The sequence below is a fragment of the Dromaius novaehollandiae genome, chromosome W (assembly GCF_036370855.1).
Source record: "Dromaius novaehollandiae isolate bDroNov1 chromosome W, bDroNov1.hap1, whole genome shotgun sequence".
Taxonomy (NCBI): Eukaryota; Metazoa; Chordata; class Aves; order Casuariiformes; family Dromaiidae; genus Dromaius; species Dromaius novaehollandiae.
In genome coordinates this window covers 11,701,096-11,714,321 of record NC_088130.1, presented here as the reverse complement: position 1 = coordinate 11,714,321, position 13,226 = coordinate 11,701,096, and positions in this window count along the sequence as shown.

Below are 13,226 nucleotides of genomic sequence, written 5' to 3'. Positions count from 1 at the left end.
GGAACGGCGGCCATTACTGAGGCGGCGCTCGGTTCGGATGGCTGGTGCTGCTCGGGCGCGCCGGCTCCTCGGAGAAAAGGGGCGCCCCCCGTCGCCGCCGTCTGACGCTCGTGCTGTCAGGGGGCCGGTGCCCCGCTCCTTCCCCTGCGCCCCGCTCTGTTGTGGCCGCGAGCCGCGGCGCCTGGGCCCAGCTGAGGCGGGCGGCCATTGGCCCGGCGGGCGCGTGTGGCGGTGTCCCTGCCCCCTGGCAAAGGCTGCGAAAGTTCCCTCTGTGCCCTGCTGGGATTCAGCGCCAAGAGAAGAATGGGCTCTTTGAAATACTCTGCTATTTTTTTTCCCTGTTCTTACACATTGCGGGCCGCGGTAGTCGAAGCAGATCTAGTCAGTTTTGTCAGTTGCCACACATTGCTTTCCTTTTTTAACCTTTTTTAATGTTAAGGGTTACATCTTGCATGATGCACCCGTGCAGGAAAACTTACTAAACAAAAGTCATTTTTAATCCGCTGTGATTTGTCATCCCACTCAAAGTCCTTTTATGTCATTGATCCTGGCCATGCAGGGATTTCCTTCAGAAAAATGCATCAAGATGGAAACACTAATCTTGTATTCTCCATATATACTTAAAGGAAAATGAAAGGCTGCTTTGCATTTCCCTTCTTTCATTTCTTGTTTCCAGGTGCTTTTCAAGTTGTAACAGTGTTTCTAAATCTCTTTAACACAGTCAGCTTACTAGCAATCTTTTTTATGGGCCTGATCCTGCTCAAATAAATTGAGTTTGCAAGTGTGCCATTCAAAATAGCAGTATTAAGTGTGATAAATCTGCATATTCAGTCTTCAGTACATAGCAGACAGACAAAAGTATATATGCCGAGTTCTGGGGGTCTCATTCAGGACTCTATAGTGCGTGTAAGGTTATTTATATATAAACATATATCTTGAAATACTGCCAAAGTCCTTGAACTGCATTTCCAATCATTTCCAATTATTCTTCTGTAGAACTGAGTTGCCAGTTTTACCAATTTGATATAACTAGTTACAAAAATGTTTCAGGAGTTACCTTCTAATTTTATTAGCTAATTTTTTAATGGGGAAAAGCAGTCTACGTACCTATGACTTGTGCTCAGATCTAGTTGCGAGCCAGGTTGCTGTGAACCCTGACTCGTTTTAATTATGGGAGCTGTCTTGAGAAACTGATTGATATGTCATACCACAAAACACTGACTGCAGTCAGTTCATGGGAGTGGTGGACAGAAATTATTTTATAGGATAAGGCCAAAGTCATTAAAAAGCATGATTTCTACTCCAAATTTATCCTCTTCCTTTTTCTTGTTTCTCTAATCCCAGTTCCCCACCATCCTTTTTATACTAACATCATTTTAATTTATTACTTCATTTTGTGTAACTTTGACTGAGTTCCAGAATCATTATTTATGTAACTGCAGTTGAACAGAATACCATGGTGGTAATATATTTAAAAGAAGGAAAAATGGGGAAAATATCTCTAAATGCAGTATTGCTTTATACATTCTGTTCTGCCATCTGACAGCGTGTATAATGCAATGTTTAAAACAGTGTTTTCTAGTGAGTGATACTTGTTAACAGAACTATCTTGGACATTACCTGAAGTTGTTACTTAGTTGCCTAACTTATAGCAGAACATAAGAGCAGACAGTGAGACCCACTCTCTATTGGAATTTTTAGTTTATTTCAGCTAAAGAGCAACAACAAAAACATGAAGCAGATACTTTTATGTTGTTCAGAATGTTTCTCCCTGCTCGTAATGAGTTATCCATCTACTTATGATTTGTATTAAGTAGGTGTATATTTGTGTTCTTGTCTTCTATTTTTTTAAATGAATAAATCTTTTCAGAATACATTTTGATGTTCTTGTGATATCCACAAGATGGCATGCAATCTCTTCTTTTTCAGTATCTGCAGGTTTGGGCATAGGATTTACAGTCTCAGAACAGAGCTTGAGAAATATTAAGTCAAGGAAGTATTTGTTTGAGAACTATATGGTAAGTAATTTCACAGAAGTCTAACTAATGACTGGTATCTCATTCTGTCAAGTAGTTGTAATGTTAGTCCTTTCAGTCTTTGTGATGGATTGCTGTGATCTTACTAAAACTTAACCCACCCTTGATATCAGACATCTTTTTTTTTTTTGTTATTAATTGTACCTGGCTCAGATTGGAGGGGAGATTTTGCATAAGTAGAATTTAATTATCTGTTTTGAAATTTAGTAGAGTTGGTAGGCCATTATTGTCAGTGAAAAGTTTTAAATATTTTTCTAGTATACATAAAACCATAGAAACCAGAACACCAAAAACAGAGTAGGTATTGTGTCATCTGTGCAGGCCCTGTGTCAGGTTACCCAATCCACTGTGGTCCAATATTTAATGTAATGGGGGAACATACTTCATTCATCTTGTTTTGTAATAAAGCATATGGCATGTATCACATCACAACTTCAGGCCAGAGCCCTTGTCTCCTGCTGTCATATTGTAAATGAATGCCTTCCTAAGCACAGCTTAAGGTGAGATCAGGAATATCTTGTTTTCTGTATGTAAAGGCTGGGAAAAATAGCAATTAAATGTCTTGTTGATACTAGGATATTTTAGGGTTGTCCTGACCAAGCTGGAAAGTCTGGTTATACTGGGCTCTACTGAAATATTCAGGAGGTGACTGAGAGAAAAGGGAGGCATGTAATAAAACCAGTAGCATTTTAACTAGCTCCTTGTAGTTTCTGTAGCTGCCATGACAAAACTCTCATTGATTCAGGAGTTCATTCCAAGGACACTCTGGCACTCCTTACTTTCAGTAGGCTGAAACCAGGTGATGAAATCAAGAGTACAAAGACATATACAAAACAGTCTTGCCAGAAGCTTGCCTAATAACACACCTGCTTTGAAAGTATTTTTCTGTATTTTGGTCTGAAATAGCAAAACAGGAGCTCGGCGCTTTTTTTTCTGTTTTTTCTTTTTTTTTTTTTTTTTGACAGTCTAAAGTTTTGTTCCATTTGAAAGGACCATGTTATGCTAGAAGAAATAACTGCAGATTCATAATGTGATCACTAACAAGACTGTACTACATTATGTTGAAGCAACGAGTACTATGAACATCAGCATACCAAAGCATAGCTGATTAGCTTCCGATAATTTCAGAAAATTCTAGCATCTACCATTTGCATGATACTAAATAGTGTATGACAGACAATGCCTGTTTGATTACTTATGAGTGCAATTCAGACATCGCACGAAGATAAACTAAAGTTGTAGTGCTTGATACTTTTTGAAAGCTTATATCAATGTGTTCAAAAGTTGCCCTTAGCTTTTGAAACACTATTTCTCTTCTCTCTAGTGCCTTTTTCCACCCTATATCTTCAACTGGCTCCATGAAATATGCACGGCCCCTCTTTCAACTAACTAAACTGCTTCCCTTTGTCTCTGCACAGCATAGTATTATGCTATGTAGACATACTTTATGATTAACACTTATAATTCTCTATATTCTAAATCTACACATAGGCTTTCTTCCAAAGAACTTTTAAAAGGATTTTGCAGCCCTCCCAATTTGTCCCTCTTCCAAGAATGGTTGAATAGGTGCCTCAGTTAAATAATAACTGTGTGATCTAACTGTGTGATCTCAGCCTCATTAGGCTGAATCATAACAATGGCAATTTGAATGTCAATGTTGTATATCACACATGTTTTCCCAGACACAGGTGACCCAGATTAAAGTGATGGTGTCCAGTATAACACACATTTTCTATGAGCATTATAAAAGCAATTCAAAACTTTGAACATTTAGATTTCCAATCAACTACAAACAGAAAGATATATTGCAGCCTGATTAATGGTTTGACACAATCTTCCTACTTTCCTACCCACAAAGACTTTGGTAGCACAAGAGATGAGAAGTTTAATATGCCATGACATCTTGGGCAGCTTCCACCCCTAAACATGGCTGAATTAGATTCTCATGTGTTTGAGAGTCCATGTTCCAAAATATCTTGAATTTTGCAACAAGTGGCACAGACTGCCAATATGAATCCCAGAATGAAATGGAGAAGAGCAAGACTGCAGGGATCTCAGTGAAGTACATTGGGAGATATTTAATGAGTCGTCAGGAGCTGTGCAATGCCTTGTGGATGAATAGGCAGTAGGGAATTTGGAGGTTAGTGTGAAGATATTTCTGATCAGTATTCCTGCAGAAAAGGCACATGAGGAGGGAGGGATAATGGGTTAGGGGAGGCAGTAAGCTCAGATCTATTAAGAAAACCACAGGCAAATACAGCTGGATGGACAATGGATTTTTCAGCTCATTGAATGTAACAAAAAACAGAAATAACTTCATTTCAGATTTTGATGAGTCTGAATCATTTCTGATTCTGATGAATTGGAAAGCAAAAAAATTAAATACCCAAATGTTTAAATTTTAATAAACTTTTCTGGCCTGGAACTTACTACTGTTTGGCTTCTAATTCCTACTTTTTGCTGCAAAGAAAGGCAGGCAAAGATGCGTAAGACTTACATAATAGGGCAGTATCTCTTGGCAAAGAACCTGTTAGAAGGGAGGAAGCTTAAATGGGAATGAGTATGGAGATAAAAGCACCAGATATTTGATGCTTGTGACACCACTTCACAAGTCTGGAAACACCTTTTAAATTAAGTAAGCTGTCTTACTTATAAAGTAAGCCAGCTTGTCAAAACTGTCTGTCTTTACCATGAAAACTAGCACAATGACTAAAGGCAGAAAAAATTAAATCAGTGACCACTGGACTCATTTATGGAAGTCATACTCAGAAGTGCTGGGAAGAACAAATCCTCTCCCCAAACCACAAGACCCTTATTGCCCCAGTGGTAGATTTGCCTTTTTTATATCCAGGAATTGCCTGCAGAGGACCTCATCTCTATTCTCATTATGGAAAGTTGAAGAAAGGCCATGTTCATTTCCAGACTACAGGGGAGAAAGCTTTTTTGCTTGTGTAATGCCATTGGAAAGAGAAGATGAACGTGGTCATGCTCGTGACTCACACTGCAGGGAAGAGCTAACAAACAAAATGGCCACAATATTTTTTTTTTGGCTGGCTCATTACTAGTTGTTAAGATCATTCTCTTCCTACCTTCCCTGGGCTGTGCCTTGGTATGATAAGCAGGCCTTTAGCAAGGTGTTGGAAAAAAAGGGTTGCCGTTTCAGCCCTGTTCACACACTAAGCAATGACTGAGCAAACAGAAAAGATTCTGATTATATTTTCTCATTGTTAAAAGGAACCTGGAATTTGTGCTACACCTGTCATCGCTGATATGCCATGCTGGCTCCCAAGCACATGCAGACCATTCCTGCATTTATTGCAGCACTACCATCTATATAGGTAAATCGCTCTTTCACTTAGCAATCTTCTTTCTGAAGAGGGTTGCTGCCTTTTGAAGACAAAACCCTAATCATCACTCCTGTGCAAACAAACCCTTCTTGACGCATCCTATTTATCTTTAGTCATGTGTTTTCTTAATACAGGAATATTTGCATAACAATTGCAGAAGGTGTAGCCATAATTTCCACTCTTGACTTTTGAGCTACCTTCCAGTTATTGTACACACGACTGTAGTTCCCACAAGCAGCCTGCACCAGGCCATCCATGCTGGCACAGGGGTTACCCAGCTCCTACCACATCACTCTCCGCCTCTAGGGAAAGACTGCCGTCACCTAGCCTTGCCAGTAAACTTGGCCTGGTGCTGCCCTACCCATCTGCAGAATAGCCTCCATGCTCAAGCCAAAGCCATATATACAAAAGACATGTATAAAAAAGGAAACCAGAATTAATACAAGATTGCTTTCTCTTATTTTTTTGGGGGGGGTGAAGAAATAAAATCCTAAAATTAAAAGGGGAAGAAAAAATTGTGACCCTGCCTCTAGTGATTCTTCCAAAATTATTTCCTTCCAGCAATGACACAGCACAGACAGCAGCAATACTGGTTCCATAAGCATGAACAGTTTAATAAACCAGATGCAGTGTAAAACCACATTCTGTTCAGCATACATGGATTTAAACAATTAAAGGCTTAAACAAGGCGCGTTTCCTCCAAGGTTATTTCTTCCCCCCATGGACTAGGAAGCAATATTTAGAAACAATGAGCAAAAGAAAGAAGTTATTTTTCTTCACTCAGTTCTTCTCAAATCATTTCCTACCCCAATGTAAAACCAAGCACAACTACAACATGTGCTATCTAACTGCAGAAACACACAAATATGAAAGGACAAAGGTTGTTCCTAGGGTCAGGGGCTGCTAACAAAGAACAACAGTTATTCTATCCATGTGTTTCCTGGTCTTTTTGCAACCGATCATGCATTTAGGGTTTGCATCCTGTGATAAGCAATTACCAACCATACCAGTAAAGAAGGTATTAAAGAAGAAAGTAGCCCTATTGCAATACTTAGGATTGATGTGTTAAACCAGATTCACTTCTTCATGTAATTCCTTCCGACTCTCATAGGAGTTCAAACCCTTTCATCATATTTTCTTTCTCCTTTCCTTCCAATTTCTTTGACTTTTTACTCAGCACTGTACAACACTGTATTGTATTAGTGTATAAATTCGGTAATGATGCATATGCCGAGGAGTTGGATCTGGTGACATGGGACTAGATGCAGGACTGCCAATGAGCAGAATATGTCCTTTGGCTCAAGCATGATGTCTGGTAGATTATATTCCTACTTGGAAGATGTATTAAATAGCTTTTTGTAACTGGGATATGAGTCTTATTCCATCCCCTCCCGCATCACCAATTTGTCTAGCAGGGCTCCTTCAAGCACGGGCATTTGCATTGTCTTCCACCCTAAATGCGACTGGGTGGTTTCCAGTGAATCCAGCTTGCGAGATCCTTGCTGGAGGCTAGGAGCTGACTGCTGGCAGGGTAATATGGAGGAGCTAACTCACGTGTCATGTGTGAGCTCTGACAGATCTGCTCTCCAAGCTGCTGCTGGGTCATTTCCTGTCACCCGAGGAGAAGCAGGACTTGGGCAGTCTGGATAGTGTGCTATCCCTTTAGTTCTCCCAGTTAAGCCACTTCCAGCTGAATTAAACCAGTGACTTTTTTGCTCTCTGGGAGTTATAATTAACAATCACTTCCTTCCCAGAAACAAAACAAAAAAAATTCAGTACGGTGATCTCTTATTCCATGTAGTCTTGAGCCATGGAGGCTCATCTAATTCAGTACTAGACTCAAATACAGTTGTTCTGTCCAGTTTTTCCACATTATTAGTATTGCTGTTTCATGCACTTGGATTGTTGATTTTTCCCCAAACTATTTATCTTGACAAAGAAGTATTAGCTGGAACCCATGGTTTGTGCTACAAGACAAGTTGAGCAGAAGGGTCTGTTAAGCCTACTCTAACTTACAGAGCTAACTATCCCCAGAAACTCAGTTTTTCATAGCCATCATTAATGCAGTATCAGATAGGTTTAATAAAGAGGTGTATTTTGTTTGTTGTTTGTTACCTAAAGATGAATCAGAGGTTAGTAAATGCCATTGTGAATTTTGGGCAACGTCATACCGAGAATGTACAAAGGTTGAACAGATATTTTGAGGTATTGCAAAATATCTATTCATATATAAAAAAGGACATAATATTCTGAAGTGCTTTCAATAATCCTTCACTTCCTTCTTTGACAGAAAGAAAAACTAATCTGTTTAGTTTTCAGACTGATATCTTTTCACATCAGACAAGCAACTCTAGCATGCATTACCTGCCTCTAGGATTAAGTAATAAGTAATAAATAATAGAAGAGGGAGCATTAAAACTCTTTTTAGAGAATATCAAAAAAAAAAAAAAGAGCAAACTGCTTTTTTCCTCTTCTTTTAAGGGGAAATCAAGCCACAGAATAGAAGCTGCAAAAAGGTCAGTTTTTGAAGTACACGCTTGTTTTCATGCTAAAGAGATAATATGCTCCTATTGCCCATAGCAAACCTGTTAACTAGAATTCAAGTTTCTGAATCCGTTGCCTTTTGGAGGAAATATATACCAAATGATTCAAAAGTTCAATATACTCTGAAAAATCTTTGACGTGGAGCTGTGAAAGAACACATGCCAACAGTCAACTGCACCTGTGCTTTTGCTAGCCTACCATCTGTACCAAGAGTGAATGGGAGACACCAAACTTAATAGTATCACTAACATTGAGCAAAACTTGCACCATGAGGTGTTCTTACTGGATTGGGTAAGGCCACAAATTGTGACTCTAAACCTTATGTATGCAAAGTCTCAGCCCAATGTGCTAGTTAATAAGGTCATGGGCTTACGTACTACTGAGGTGAAACTAGATACAGTGGTACCGACAAGCCCACACAGTCACATTCGTGCCTTATTTATGAGCACTGTCCTAAGATTGATGTTGGGTTTTGTTTTTTTTAATTTGACCTTTCGGAGGATTAAAAGTATAAGCTGGGTATTGGGGACTGATGTGGAGAGCAAGCTGCCAGGGAAAGGCTTATAATGCACAGGGATGAACGCAGAAGTTCAAGGTAGATCAGTACTTCTTACAAAGCAGAGTTCAGCTTGGACTATAGCATCCCGGACTATAGCATTCCTTCCTGCTGTGCAGGAATTTAATCAACTGCTCTAACCACTTTTGTTTTAGCTTTCTCATATACTTGTGCCAAGGACATGGATTAGTGTACTAAGAGAGGAAAGGCTAACAAAAGACAATTGTTTACCTGAGCACTCAAAAATGCTGCCAGGTTGGTATCAAATTGTTTATGCTGGTTGACTAGTTTTTGAATGAATTTCAATGCTATGTTTAAACAAAGAGAAGTGAATGTCAATATAGAATTGAAGGCTCTTTCCATTGCAGTCCTTAGAATATTGCTAAATTAGATAAAAGTCATCTACTACTTTCTTGGCAAGTACTTCTGCCAAATATATCCATATCTGACAGTCCCACTGTCCATAGTTTTTGATAAATTCATAAAACATATCCTGAATACATTCACAGCAGTCTCACTTGCCCAGGAACATTTGAGCGATCATGAAGGATTTATGATCAGTTCTCAGTCAACACTAGAACAAGTTAAATGATTTGAAACAAAGCTGTCTTCAATGGACATCCCTAAGAAGTTGATCTAACAGGTTGCTTAAACATCAGGCCAAATTCCGATCTCAGTTGCCTCAGTTTAAATCCCTATTAGATTTTTTTAAATCAATTGAATTATAATGGTTTAAATTAAAATAAATGACAATAGAGTCTTACTCTATACTTTTCTTCTTCACAGTATACTGAAATCCCATCAGTTTTACAAATACCTATGTGGGCTAGCTGTGAGTGTATATGTTTGCCAGAAATATGGATTATATTCTATTCTAAATTAGTGGAATATCCCTTTCAAATTTTTTCTTTGAAATTTTTAGGAATTCAGATTTTAAGGTAATTATTTCCTATGCAGTATTTAGTTGTCATTTTATATGCAAAGAAGGAGTATAGCTTTTGAGAGTGATTTTTTATTCAAGGAATTTTTAATCCTGAACTGATTTCTGAAGAATCATGTCTGATACAGAAAAGCAAAAGGTTCTCTAGTTTGATCTTCCTTCATCATCAGAAAGCCTCAGCATATTCCAATGAAGCACTAAGCAATATAATTAACATCTACCACTTCATCTTTTTTTATGTGCCTCTTCAGGAGTAGCACATGCAATGCAATGTTTTGCTGTGGTAGGAATGAGGGTAATTGTTTTCTTTTTTAGTTTGGCTTGAATATAACTGTTGCCATGAATTCATAGAAGAGAGGAGAAACAGGACCAAAGTCTTGTGGTTTGTTCTTTATTTCTGTGAGAACATCAAGCCAGTTTCCCAGAAATTTTTGTCCGTCCATAGATTAATTTTTCCTTAGTATAAAAAGTTGCAGCATTATGCCAAAGGAACAAAACAGTCATCACTGGACTTCGTTATGACCTTTAGGTAAAGTTTTGTGTGTTCTGGGCCCAGGCCATAAAATAGCCTTGAACATATTTGGTTTGAGATATTATTATTACATAGAAGGTGGCTGAAGGAAGCAAAGGTTGCAAAAGGTTTGGGCAGTCAGGTTAGTAATATCTGTGCAAAATGTTTAGTCAGTAAACCTTAAAGCACTTCACTGAATTTCTTCCTTTATTTCAGTCAGAAACTACAGATATGAGAAAATTTATATATCAGGTAATTTTTCTGCTTAGAAAAAATATTTATGCTCTTCTATTATAAAGAACATCTTGGAAAGGCACCGCTTCAACTGCATCACTATAAAGGCTTCTTCCTATTTGCTTAGTAAGAGCAATATTTCGGACTGAGATAACATCATTCATTTCTTATTCTTTTTCTGGTTTCGTGCTAGAAAATTACAGGCTACAGGTCTTTTCACACTACAGCTTTTTCAGTTCAGACTATGGAAAGAACAGTGATTTGCTGGAATGATTTTTCTCTATCATATCTAGTTATAGGGCTACATCCTGTTGGTGTCTGCCTGAATAGAGAGATTCTTAGCATCACACCTGCTTATGGTCTGCCCCTTCCTTACTCAAGAAAACACAGAGAAGAAAACACTGTCTGAGACTACTGGACATTTTCTTGGTAATTAAAACCAAGTCTATTCATATCCAGTTCTGGTTTAAACCCTTTCTGTGAACACTATCCTGAGGTACAGACTGCTGCCACAATGACAGATCAAACTGCTTCAAGAGTAAACAGGATGTCTAATATATGGTGTAAATGAAAATATGTCAGCCAGGAAGCTTTTGTGCAGGACAGAGGAGTTTTCTTGAGGATGCGATTCAAATCTTCCTTCAAATCTTGAGCTATTAAAGTTTGATGGTGAGAGCACTGAGAGCAGGAAATGAAACACTTTCTTTCTCACAAGCTTCTTACTCATAACGTATCATCAAGGGGCAAATTCTTATGGTTTTTTTGAATACTTAGCTCTGCCTCAAAAGGTCACCACCTATGAACACTGCATGATAAGAGTGGGCATAGGAAAATTTAAAAAAAAAAAAGCAACAGAAAGGAAAGCATCACAGAGAAACAACTAAACTTTGAAGAGATCAAGCAGATATTTTATCCCTTATGAAGGGTCAATGGAGCTGCTGGAAAGAAATGGAGACAATAGTTGTTTTTTCATATTTCTAGATATTGATGTTTACTTCATAATTGAAGCTTAGGCGATAATATACAGTTATCACATATATACAGTTATGTACAAAAGAAACGTGCTAAGTACTGTTGACCTGTAAAGAATTAAACTGTTAAGAGGCATCAGTCATGTATGAAGAGGAAACTTCTGAAGCCCTTACAAGTGATTTGCATTGTATACAAGTCTTAGGGAACCTCTTGTTCAGCATCTGTCTTTGACAGAGCTAAGACACTCGAACCTGAACAAAATGTCTCCATAGAATCCATATTTAAACTTAGAATAAAAAAGGAGTGCTAAGTTGCCAAATATAAATAGGCCAGCCTATAATTAGGACCCCATTTTAACCTTGGGGGCAGAACAATAATGGACTACATTACCAAACCACAAACCCATGGGAATGTAAAGAAACAAGACAGATTTGAGACTTAAGTCTGCAAAATTCAATCTGATGAGGTTGGAAAAGACAGCCTGAAAGACTATATAAAGTGTGGAATAAAATACAGATCCAAGCACTATCTGTCCTTTTGATAAAGATACTACATTTCCAAGAACTTAAGCCAGATGACAAAGCCTGCAGGCAAAGAGGAAATCCCTAAAAAAAAAGGAAAGTATACCCATGCCATACAGTATGCCAGTACTGATTCAAGAAATGGTTCAGCAGACAGTTCTATCTAGTGCTGTGAATAAAGCCCTTATTATTTATATGGTCCAACTTATATGATTATATGGTGTCTAAATTTACAGCAAAGTCACAGACAGGTAACAATCAGATCACACACTGAGGAACAACTCTTATTACCAGGTCACATGTATTAAATGTACAAGTAAAATACAACCTAGGAAATACACAGATCACAGTCTCCTTAGGGAATGGCATATCTAGTCCAGTACTGGAAAATATCAGTCAATATACATTATTCAAAGTTGATGCAGTAGAACAAACTCCCACAGGAATGCCTGAAAATTCATATTTCTGTCGTTTCTTATGAATCACATATAGTGTACTTTTAAGAAAGTGGTGTACAGGGAGACTGAGTGGCCCAGAGGGACAGCTGGACATCCTGTTTCCAGTTGAGCAAATGCTGGTAAAAAATAGGTGACCTCTGAAAAATATTCAGCTGATCCCTGCTAACGGAGCAACCTTGCTATAAAAGACAAACACAAAGATTATGTATGGAGAAAGCATAACGGAATGAAAAAATAACAGAAATACTGCCAATTTCACAGAAATATGAGAAAGTGTCACAAAGAAAGTGATAAGGTGAAATTCTGAGTAGGTGTTGAAAGCTTGGTTAGGAAGGAGCAAAGTAAAGACAAGAGTCTAATGCTATACGCATAAATACACATGCAAAGGAAACAGGTGTGTGGTTCAGAACTGGCATTACTTTGTTTGGATATGCCGGGAAAAAAAGGTTGATATTGAATTCTTTTTCTTTCTTTCTAAAAGTAAAAACATTGGAGAATATAGCACAAAATCCTATTAGCTAGATATGTCATACCAACAACCCAGAAAGCTGCAGTACCTGCAAAATGCAAATAGGAAAGTTAGAACCACACTACCAGTTTATGCAACTACTGATGGTAAAACACTGTCACTGTAAAAATCTTAGAACTATATCAAAGATGCTGCTCATACAATAAAGGATCACATGAATTTGGACATTCATAATGGAAAGGAAATGTGTGTGTATCTAGGAAAACAACATAAGAGGCAGTGAAATAGTTTATTGTGAAGTTATTCTTCACTGCTATGACAACTAAACAACAGCCCACCTTCAACAAAAGGAGGGAAGAAGAAATGAGACTCAAATTTAGATTATGAAAAAGGGGGCTCTGAAACAGTCAAGGGATGATAGAAAATCAAAGGAAAGGCTTGAGCAGGGCATTGCAGAGGCAAAGTCTGCAGTCTTTCAGGAGCCTGAACTCAGATCACCTTAAAGACTAGTGAGATGGGGCTGCAAAATTCCTGAAATCCTTCAAGAGTGTAGGGATGAAAGGAAACCAACTCAGACATTAACGCAGAACTCCTGGTGAATGCATACATATATATGCATATATATACACACACACACA